The sequence below is a fragment of the Chlamydotis macqueenii genome, unplaced genomic scaffold, assembly GCF_036417535.1.
Source record: "Chlamydotis macqueenii isolate bChlMac1 unplaced genomic scaffold, bChlMac1.mat HAP1_SCAFFOLD_171, whole genome shotgun sequence".
Taxonomy (NCBI): domain Eukaryota; kingdom Metazoa; phylum Chordata; class Aves; order Otidiformes; family Otididae; genus Chlamydotis; species Chlamydotis macqueenii.
This window is the reverse complement of record NW_028239066.1, coordinates 242498-252897: the sequence shown is the minus strand read 5'-3', so window position 1 is coordinate 252897 and position 10400 is coordinate 242498. Positions and strand designations below refer to the sequence as shown.

The window sequence follows — 10400 nt, the reverse complement described above, 5'->3', positions numbered from 1 at the left end:
TTTTACTTCCCTATACCTCTCCCTCTCTCCTTCTACCTCTTTGCTTTCTTTTTCTCTCTGCTGCCCATTTTTTTTCCATTTATCTGTCTGTCTTCCTATCACAACTTTCAAAATTTCTCCTCATCTGCCTTTTAGCCTTTCACAGTTCCCAGCCCCCTATCTCTCTATGTCCAGGTCCATGTCCCTGATTTTTCAGTTCCTCTCTCTCTGCCCTGTGTCCTACATACACCTTTTCTTTCTTATATTAGATTAAGTTACTCCAGGTCCCTGTCCCTTTGTTTTAATTTCTTCCCTTTCTGTGCCATAGCCCGCTTTTGTCTGTATCATTCTCTCTGTGTCTGGCTCCCTTGGTCCCTCCCCTTAGCTCTTTGAGATTTTTTGGTATTTCTCCGCACCCCCCCCCCGGCACCCTCGCAACCCCTGCCCTCCTGTCTCATGCCCTCACTCCCCCCTCCCCCCCTGCTCTGCCTCCCCGTATTTGACCCTGCCCCCCGTAACCCCTCTGCCTGCAGACCCTGGGGTGATGCCTGCCCCCCACCACCCCCAAACTGAAACCTCCCACCTGCTTCCCTGCACCTCACTGCATCTCAGTTGTTTTAATTGATAATTTGCAATTGTTTTCAGTTTTATCACTTCTCTTTCTGGGCATTTATTGTTCTCTCCTTTCCTCACAAGGGGTATTGGTGGTGGTTTGTTTCTTCTTAATTGTTAAACTGTTTTCATCTCAACCCGCGAGTTTCCTCACTTTCACCCTTCTCATTCTCTCCCCCTCCCACGGGGACGCTTTTTGGTACAGAGGCCACAAATGTCACTGCCCAGGCTGCGCGGGGGGAAGGGGCAGCCGTGCCCCGGGAAGGGGTGACCGGCTGCGGACGGCGCGAACGGGAGGGAGGAACCGGCCGTGGCTCGTCCGGCTGAACACCCAGGACCGGAGCGGTGGGGGGCTGCTGCCACCTGGTGACGGAAAGCGGGAACTGCAGCTCGGGAGTCGCGCATGCGCAGTGCTCTGCCCTTCTCCCGGCAGGCACTGTGTTCGGCCTTCGGACTGCGCATGCGGCCGGGAGCAGCATGGCGGTGTGCGGCCGGCGGGTCCCGGCGGCGGTGACGGGTGAGTACCGAGGGCACCCGTGAGGTGAGCGAGCCCCTTTCGTGGCTGCAGCGCTGTCTCCTGCCCGCCCGGGGAGCCTCAAGCCGCCCGCTCGGAGCCGAGCCGGGCGAGGGCAGCCCCGGGGAGTGACCCGAGAGCAGAGAGAAGGGAAGAGGGGCAGGAGGGGGCCCCCCCTCCCGGGCGGAGACGCCGGGCACCTCCCCAGCTCGCCAGAGCTCCCCCCGAGCCTCCCCCGGCCCCGTGCAGCTGCCCGCCGCTCCGGCGCGTCCCCTGAAGCCTGTCCCGTAGCACCGGGCCACGCCCTGCCCTGAAGGCTGCGAGGGGGGACCTCAGTGTATCTGGAGAATCCCCTGCGGCAGCAGGCGCTCCGGCCAGGGGCCGCGTGCGGTAATAACGGTCGCTGCTTCTTCTTTCCCTCTCCCAGAGGCCGTGGCTGTCCGTTCCTCCCTTGGGAACGCTGTTGACTGCACTCGCCTCAGGCTTGTGTGGGCTGTCTCTGCCCGGCCGCGCTCTCCTGGCGGTGCGGGAGCGAAAATGAACGGATGGAGCGCTTACTGCCTGTGGAGAGGAGCTGCTGCAGCTGAAGCTGGAGAGGCCACAGAAAGGTAAAGAAGAAGAAGAAACCAAAGGCCAGCCAGCCAGCAGCTGCCTCCCGCTGCAGGCCAGAGAGAGCCTAGCCTGCCTCTCCGGGTGAGGAAGGATCCCTCTTTGTACTCTTCAGCAGGCCAGACCGCCAGTGCGCACTGCACAGTCTGTACGTGGAACCTGAAGCACGGTACGGCCACATAGCGCGCGAGCGAGCGAGCGTGGGTGGGTGGCTACGTGTCTAGGAAGCTTTTTGTCTAAGAGCTGTAGGACACCCACGTATTCTCTTAGGTGGAGGACAGCCAAGTGGTCGGAGTTACAGAAGAGGAGAGAAGCAGAAAGCAGCATCTGACCTGTCAGATTCTCCCAGCAGTGCCGGGAGTGAGAGCTGTGGTGAGTCCCCGGCCCCTGGGGCTCTGCCTCCTCTCTTGTGCGTCCCTGTCCTTCCCTGCCGCTCCCGTGACCCCTACCTTTCCCAAGCTGCTGTGATTTGTTGTTGTTGTTATTGTTTCCTTCTACCTCTCCTCTTCTGTCTGTTCTTGTATGCTCTTCCCCCTTTCTCTCTCCCTTTAAATCTCTTGTTCTACCGCTTCCTTTTGTTTTGTATCCCTGCACTTTTGTTCTGCTCCCTTTCCTTCCTTTGTTTGTCCTCTGTCTCTGTCCTGCGGCCCATTGCTGTTTTTGCCTTTTCCATCTCTTTGTCCTGATCTGCATCCGTCTTCTCCCCCCGACTAATTTCTCCAGCCTGTTTTCTGGCCTGCTTTTCTTTGCGCCTCTGCATGCCTGCCCTGTGCCTCTGCCTTTCTATCTCTCTCTTTCTTTTCTTATCTTTCTTTCTCTATCTCTTTGTCTTGCGTACTGTCACTGGTTTTTTTTTTCTGTTCTGTATCTCACTGTCTGTGACGTCCTCTGTGCCCCTGGATGTGTTTGCAGCCCCTGGGTGCAGAGCTGATGGCTGAGGACAGGCACAGGGAAGGGGGTGATGTGCTGTGGGGCTTTGGCAAGGGCCCCTGCTCCTGATGGGCTCCAGCTGGGGCTGGAGGTGGGGCAGCCCCAGATGGGTCCAGTGAGGCTGAGGGTGGCCCTGGCCCTGGCCCTGGCCCTGCTGTATGAGGGGCCTCCAGCTGTAAAGGGGGCCGCCTGGGCATGGCTGCTGGAGGGGACTGAGGAGTGAATCACAGGCAGGTGCCTCCAGCAAGGAGTGGCTGGTCCATCTGAGCCCTCCCTGACAGAGCAGACACCAGGACGCAGTGCCAGGAGCTCCGTGCCTCTGTCGGCCACGTGTGCGAGCCACCACGTTCTGCTACATTTGTCATTCAGCCCTGTCCAGAACGTAGCTGTGGTAGAAGTTAGATAGCATGCATGGTCTTGCTAGAAATGAAGCCTGGAGCATTTGTTTTCTTGTAGGAAGCTAAAGCAGGTGGTTTTTGATAATGTTGTCATTGCATGTAATGACATACTTTTCTAGTTAGCTTGGTATGACACCTATTTTTTTTCTACCTACACCCCAGAAAAAGTAAGTTGAGCTTTGCGTCTCTCAGCATCTGAAGCACCACGAGCGGCAGTTGCGGCGTCGGACTTCTTGGCAATGAGTGGAGCCGGTGAGCAGAGCACTGCGGCGCTTTTGAGGAGGAGAGTGCCATAGAAGAGATTGGTGGTAAGTGGTGTGATGTTGAAGGGCGGTGCTGTTTGGTAGGTTTTATTTTTGGGTTTTTTTTTTTGCAGATGGTGATGAGGAGCTGGGCGAGGAAGCGCCATCTTAGTTAGCATGGGGTTGTTCTTTTGAGGATGGAATCTGATTTCTGGCCATTTGAGAGCTAAGTTGAGGGACCACAGCCGAGGAGGGAACAAGGTTGAAAACTGCAGGGAGGGTGTAGTAAATTGATGGGAGGAAGAGGGCTCCCTGGGAACAGTCTCTCTCGGGAAGGTGAAGGGGGAGACGTTACTGGTCAGTGTACGCTGGGCAAGAGTGTTGCAGCCTGGGGCGGTCTGCCTTTTATGCAGTCTCTAGGCTGGATAACGTTTGTGGGCCTGTAGAGGCGCTGGCAAGGGCCGGCGAGGAGCAGCACGAGCTTTCAGTGCTGGCACTTTTGGTGTGGCAGCAATCGTCTGACGTCCGTTATTTTGAGGCCTTTTTTCCGGTGGGTGGCCGTGCGGAGTTGACAGTGAAAGCGGGAGCACTGGCGTCCAGGAAGTCCCAGAGCCCTCCTCTGCTCGGAGGCAGTTCACGAGGACAGAAGTGTTGCTGTGCTCCTTAACAAACAAATATTCAACTTGGCACATAGAGGGTGAGGAGATCTCGGCTGTACTTAGGGTTGAGAAAATGTATGTAGGCATCTGTGTCTGTCCCCTGCCTGTATGTAGGACAGCGGTTCGAGTGAAACTAAAGCTGCCAATGAGTCAAAAAAAGGCCTGGGTGTCTGAAAAATGCAAAAGCTTTAAAGGCCAGTATCAGCAGCTGTACCAAAGGTGCTGCAAGATACTCTGTCCTTCACGTGGTTTTAGTCCTGAGAAACCTCGCCCCAAAAGGAAGAGTTAGATTCCTGCCTAGCTTCAAACTAAGGGGTTTTTCCCTCTCTCTGCTGAATGTCTGCTGCCAGCGTTTCACCGTGGTCGCCCTTTCCTTGGCCGTGAAAGTACGAGATGGATGGAAAGGAGCCGCAGCGGTCTGCAAATACAAGGTACGTCTGCGATGCGTGACTGCATTTTTCCTAAGGGACTTGCCGCATGGATTTTAGAGTGAATGTTAAGAATGTGGTGATTTTCCTTCTGTAGTCTTTTAACTAAATATTCAGACACAGGAAAAATCAAATGAGGTGTGGTCTGGAGCATAGTCTGGCCATGGGAAAAAAAATATTCTGGACAAGGAAAAAAAAAAAAGCCACTCAATTTGGGGATAGTTGGTGTGACCCAGTGGGAGACGGAGGGGTTCTCGCTGGGGATTACGCAGTGTGGGTCCATTGGCCGGTGTGGGTCATCTCGTGCAGGTTATGCCGGGTGAGTTACGTGCTGTGGATTGTCCTGCGTGGACTCCCTGCTATAGGTCATCCTTACGCACCTTTCTTCCCGCACGTACCCCTTGTCCTTGCGTGTCCGTCTCTCCCTCGTATCCGTCCCCACTGTCCCGCTCTGTGTTTCTCAGCCCTCCTGACGCGTGGATCAAACTCTACAACTCGGAGAGAGTTATAAAGCAGGCATGTTTATTTGGCACCGGGTGCGTGGGGGATTGCTTCTCCAAAAGCACGCACACTGACAGCACATTTTACCAAAAATGTATCCGGTGCAGGTACACACATTCCTAGGATTGCACAATACAGACATACATGTGCATAAGCGAGGCGGGGTTATTAAAAAACCACTTGCGTTAGCATTTCAGATCTGTCTCTGGTGGTCGTTTACTTCTTCAGGGGTCTGATCTTCCTCTAGATGAACTTCAGTCATTCACCCATGCTCTCCTTTCACTTGGGGATTTCAGCAGTTTCTGAACGACTCCTGTTATCGTGTCCTTTGCTTGACATATTAGTCCTTGACTGAATACCAGTTTCTTGACAAGTACCAGTCCCTGATAAGCTTAAGTGAGTTTCAAGGCAAAGAGGATTGTTAGGCATTGTCTAGCAGACAGTTAGTCTCCTAAATCAAGCAGTATGCAGACAGTCAGTCTTCTAAATCAAGCAATATTTAGCAGACCGTTAATTCCCTGTATCACTTGCAAATGCTTTTCACTAAAACACCCCCCCACCGTGTGAGGTTTTCCTCCCTTGTGAGTTTTTTTTCCCCTGTGTTTTGCCCGTTGCGTGCCCTGCACTCTTGTTTTGTGTCCCTGTTCGACGCCCCCCTTTTTGGCGCTGCCTCCCCATGACCCCTCTGTCTCGGTATCCTTGGGGTGCTGCCTGTGTTCCCCAACTTACCCAGTGCCCCCACCCCCAACTTTTATGGAGATTGTTTCCATTCTAAAATGAAAACACTCTAAATGTTTTCATTAGAAACTTACAAGTGTGTTCATTTGTATCAGTTGCATGTCTTGGGTTTTCTTTTGCTGTATTTTTTTTTTTTGTTCCGCTTTTCCTTACCAGTGGTGGTTGTTTTTTTCCTTAATATTAAACTGTTTTTATCTCAAGACCCAAGAGTTGTCACGTTGACCTTTCTGAGTCTCTCCCCATCCCACAGGGTCGGGGGCAGTGAGCGAGCACAGTTGCTGGCTGGGGTTAAACCGCGGCACAAGGTCAGCTGCAAGCTCTGCCTGGCTGATGCTTTAGGCTGTCGATGTCATTCCTAGTGTCTTGACAGTTTGTCTTTGTTCTTTGTCGTTGCTTTTTAGTGCCTTTTCCTCTGCTGTTTTGGGCAGCAGTGGTTGTGGAGCCGCTCCAGGTAGCCACTCTCTCAAGGGCAAGGGGGTGGCAAAGCCGCAAGCTGGTGCGCAGTCCGGTCGGACGAAGGCAGCCACCTGTCACTGTGGATCGGTATTCCGGAAGACGTAACTGAAGGCCGTCTGACCGGCAGCTGCCTGTGCTGCGTGCAAGAGACAGCCTGCCTCTCTGGGTGAGGAAGATCCCGTTTTGAAGGCCGCAGCAGGCTAGATCGCCAAAGAGCGCCGCAGGGTCTGTACACATAATTTAAAAAGGGGGCACGGTCAAGTACTGGGTGAGCGAGGCTACGTTTCTAGGAAGCTTTGTCTCATAAGAGCTGTAACGCATCCCCCTCTTTTCTTAGGTTGGGGACAGTCAAGCAACTGGAGTGACAGAAGAGGAAGGGAAGAGCAGAGAAAGAAGGGTCTGAACTGGCAAACTCTCCCTGGAGCGCCGAGAGCTGCGGTGAGTCCCGGGCCCTCGGGGCCCCTTCTCCCCTCCTCTCCATCCCAGGGCCTCCTTGGCCCTCCCCCAGCTGCCTCTCTTTCCCTTTTTCTTTCTCACGCTGCTGTGATTTTCTTGGCTTCCCTGCATCTCTCTTCTTGTTCTATTTTTTTTTTGTTTTCTCAGTCTTTCTCTTTCCCCTTCTCTCTCTTCTTGTACAGCACCCTTTCTTTTTCTATCTGGGCTCTTGTTCTCCCCTCTCCTCTTCCTTTTTTCCACCCTCTGGCTCTGTCCTGCAGCCCATCGCTGTTTTTTCCTTTTATTTCCCTTTGTGCCGTTCTGCATCCTTCTCTTTTTTTCTTTGCAGTTTCTCTGGTCTGGTTTCTGGCATTTGTTTCCTCCCTGTGCCTGTACGTGCTGCTCTGAGTCCCTGCCTTCCTGTCTCTCTCCTCCCTTCCCTTTCTTGCTTTATCCCTTTGTCTTGCTTGGTGTTGCTGTTTTTCTTCCATTCTGCCTCTCACTCCGTCCTGTTCATCTCTTGCTGTCTCTGGGCCTTCATGCTGTTCCCTGGCCCTTTTTATTAAGTTGATGTGCCTTTGTAGCTCTTTTGAGATCTATCTTTATCTCTCCAACCCCTGTGGCTCTCACAAGTGCATGCTCTCTCTCTTTCAATGCTTTTTTGTTCTGTCTGTCTTGCTCCCTGTCTTGTCGTTTCTTGCTATATCCCTTTCATAGAATCATAGAATCATAGAATCACATGGTTGGATGGGACCTATAAGATCATCTAGTCCAACCGTCTTCTCACTACCATTGCTGCCACAGCTACTAAACCATATCCTGTAGCTTCTCATCAAGCCACCTCTTGAACACTGCCAGGGATGGAGACTCCACCACCTCCCTGGGCAGGCCGTTCCAGTGCCTTACCACTCTTTGAGAGAAAAAGTTTTTCCTCAAGTCCAATCTAAACCTCCTCTGGTACAACTTGTGGCCATTTCCTCGGGTCCTGCTTGTTGCCTGGAAGAAGAGGCCAAACCCCTGTTCATCACAACCTGCCTTCAGGAAGCTATAGAGTGCAATGAGGTCCCGATCCTTGCTCATATTCATGTTCTTCTCTGTCCGGCTGTCTATCCAAGGTTTTTTTCCCACCCGCATCTCTGTCTGGCTGCTGCCATTTTTTTTCTCTGCCTTCTCCCTTGTCCCTCTTTCTGTCTCTTTTCCTTGGTCAGTGTTTCCCCCCCCGCCATTTTGTCCCAATCTCACTCCTATTCCTATTTATTTTCCTCTTTTTGTCCTTTTCCTCTGCTTCCTTCCACTTTATTGTCTGTTTGTTTCTTTCTCTGTCCCGTTTGCTCTCCTGTCTTTTCTAACTGTGCTCCCCTGTACAGCTGGGTGTCTCTTCTTTCCTTTCTCTTTCCCTCACTGTTTTTTTCCTTTTCTGGTATCTCTCTCCCACTGCCTATCACAGTTGATTTTTCCTCCAGAGCTGTCCTGCTCTCTGTCCTTTTATTCTCTCTCTGTCATTCTGTGCTGCTCCCCATGGTTGTTTTCTAATTTCTCCGTCTTGGTCCTGCAGGCCATTGCTTGTATTCATGTTCTTCTCTGTCCTCCTGACAATCTAAGGTTGATGGCTTTTTCCCATCTCCATCCTGCTGCTGCTGTTTCTTTTCTCTGCCATCTCCCTGTCCCTCTTTCTGTCTCTTTTCCTTGGTCAGTTTTTTTTTTTTCCCTTTTTTGTCCAGATCTCACTCCTATTTTTTCCTGGTTTTGTCCTGTTGCCCTGCTTCCTCCTACTTTATTTTCTGTTTTTCTCTCTGTGTCCCGTTTGCTCTCCTGTCTTTTCTAACTGTATTCCCCTGTTCAGCTGGGTGTCTCTTCTTTCCTTTCTCTTTCCCTCACTGTTTTTTTCCTTTTCTGGTATCTCTCTCCCACTGCCTATCACAGTTGATTTTTCCTCCAGAGCTGTCCTGCTCTCTGTTCCTTTATTCTCTCTCTGTCATTCTGTGCTGCTCCCCGTGGTTGTTTTTTAATTTCTCCGTCTCGGTCCTGCAGGCCATCGCTATTTTGTTTTGCTTCCGTTCCCGTGCCCTGCTTTCTGTCTTTGTTTCTCTTTGCCTTTGTTCAGCCTCCCAGCATTTTTTCCTTTCCCATTCTGTCCTGCTCCCTATCCCTCTTGCTGTCCCAAATCTGGGTTTGTTTACCCAGTGCGCAGTACGCCAGGCTTACGCACGGAGCAGAGGTATTTATTTCTGTAATTTCTGCACAGCGATGGGTGCTAGGGGCTAAACCCACAAAGCTAGCCCACCTGCTTGTAATGCTCAGTTTAAATTCTACATTCTCTGTCTTGCAGCTGCACGCTATTTGATTGTTTCCCCTCCATCTCTCTCTGCCTGCGGCTCCCTATCTGTCTGGTAAGCCGTCACTGTTATTTTTTTGTTTCTCCATGTCATTCTGTCTAGCTTCTCAGTCCCCGTTTTTTAATTCTTCCCTCTTCCCTGTATGCCAGTCGTGTTCCTATTATTTCACATTGTGTTCTGCCTGGTCCTCTGTCCGTATTTATCCATTGCTCCCTCTCTGCCCTGTGGCCTGTCGCACTTGCCCATTTAATTTCTGCCTCTCTCTCTGTCCAGCTCCCAGTCTCTGGCTTTCCATTTCCTCCCTCTCTGCCCTCTAGCCTGTCGCTTTTCTCCTTTATCCAGCTTGCCGTCTCTGGCTCCCTGATGCACCTGATTTTCCATTCTGCCCCTGTTCTTTCTGTATGCATTGCTACACTGTTTGTTTTTTTTTCCCAGCTCTCTCTTTTTTTCAGGCTCCTTGACCCTATTTCTTAATTCTTCCCTCTCTGCCCTCTAAGCATGCAGCTGTATGATTTGTTTTGTGTTGTCCCCTTGCTGTCACCTCTTCTGTCCAACCTTTGATGTCCTGGCGTCCTGTCCCTGTTGTTTCACTGTTGTTTCATTCCTCCCTCTCTGCCCCGTTCTTGTTATGGCTTTAGCTTTCTCCATCTCTCTCGGTCTCGCTTCCTGCACCTAGTTGTCTTTACCTCCCTGTCGTATTGCCCAGCTCAGGTTTTTCCTGCATCTCCATCCTGCTCCCCATCCTTCTTTGCTGGTCTCTGTCCCGCTCCCTCTCCCTCTTTCTGCTGCCTCTCTTCCTCTCTCCACTGCTTCTTTGCCCACCTCTGTCAGGCTCCCTGTCCTTCTCTGTCCCCATCCTTCTCTCGCTATCCTGTTTCCTGCCTCGTGCTTTCTCGCTACGCCCCTCTGTCTTGCAAGCTGCCTCTCTTCTCTTCTCTTGTAGTGTTCCGTGCCCTGCTCTTTGTTTTTAGCAGCCTCCAAGTCTGCCCAGCAGCCCGGCGCTCCAGGACACAGCCGACCCACCGTACGTTCCCTGCCGAACCAACGAGCGTGGCTCCTGGAATGACTTGGCAGTCGTTCCAGTGACACGGAGAGGGGATCGGAGGCTGCAAGCTCCAGAGCAGACTCGCTGCTCGGACTTATGTGCATGACTGAATAAACACTCGCTGTCTCCTTTGACTTCATGGCTGCGTTTCTGCTCCCTTTGCCCGGGGCCATGGGAGGTGAGGAGCCCAGGGGAGGAGGTGATGCAGTGTGGGGGTCAGGCGATGGCCCCCAGTTCCTGCCGGGCTCCAGCTGTGGGCCGGGGCTGGAGGAGCCCCAGGTGCGGGCAGTGAGGGTGATGGAGGCGGCCCCTCCCTGTAAAGGGGTGGGTGCTGCTGGAGGGGCTGGTGCTGCTGGAGGGGCTGGTGCTGCCCTGCCCCGCCCCGGGTGGCCGTGGAGGGGCCAGTGCGAGCCACGGGGGGCGTGGAGCGGTCCGGAGCGCCGCCGGGCTGCGGCTGCGCCTGCAGCGATGGAGAAGGTGAGCGGGGCCGGGCGATGGACCGGCGGGTCTCGGAAAAA

The 10400-nt window shown here is 52.9% G+C and overlaps 1 long non-coding RNA gene across 3 annotated transcripts; it reads left to right on the top strand.

Annotated features, from left to right (window-relative positions):
• Nucleotides 1–1537: 1537 nt before the first annotated feature.
• Nucleotides 1538–10021, top strand: LOC147596102 (uncharacterized). 3 transcript variants are annotated; one of them, XR_015261602.1, is made up of 3 exons: nt 1538–1713; nt 6012–6504; nt 9781–10021. It is a non-coding gene; the product is annotated as an uncharacterized LOC147596102 (long non-coding RNA). The 3 variants fall into 3 exon arrangements; XR_015261601.1 differs by lacking the exon at nt 6012–6504 and adding an exon at nt 1985–2086; XR_015261603.1 differs by lacking the exon at nt 1538–1713 and adding an exon at nt 5615–5915.
• Nucleotides 10022–10400: the final 379 nt, after the last annotated feature.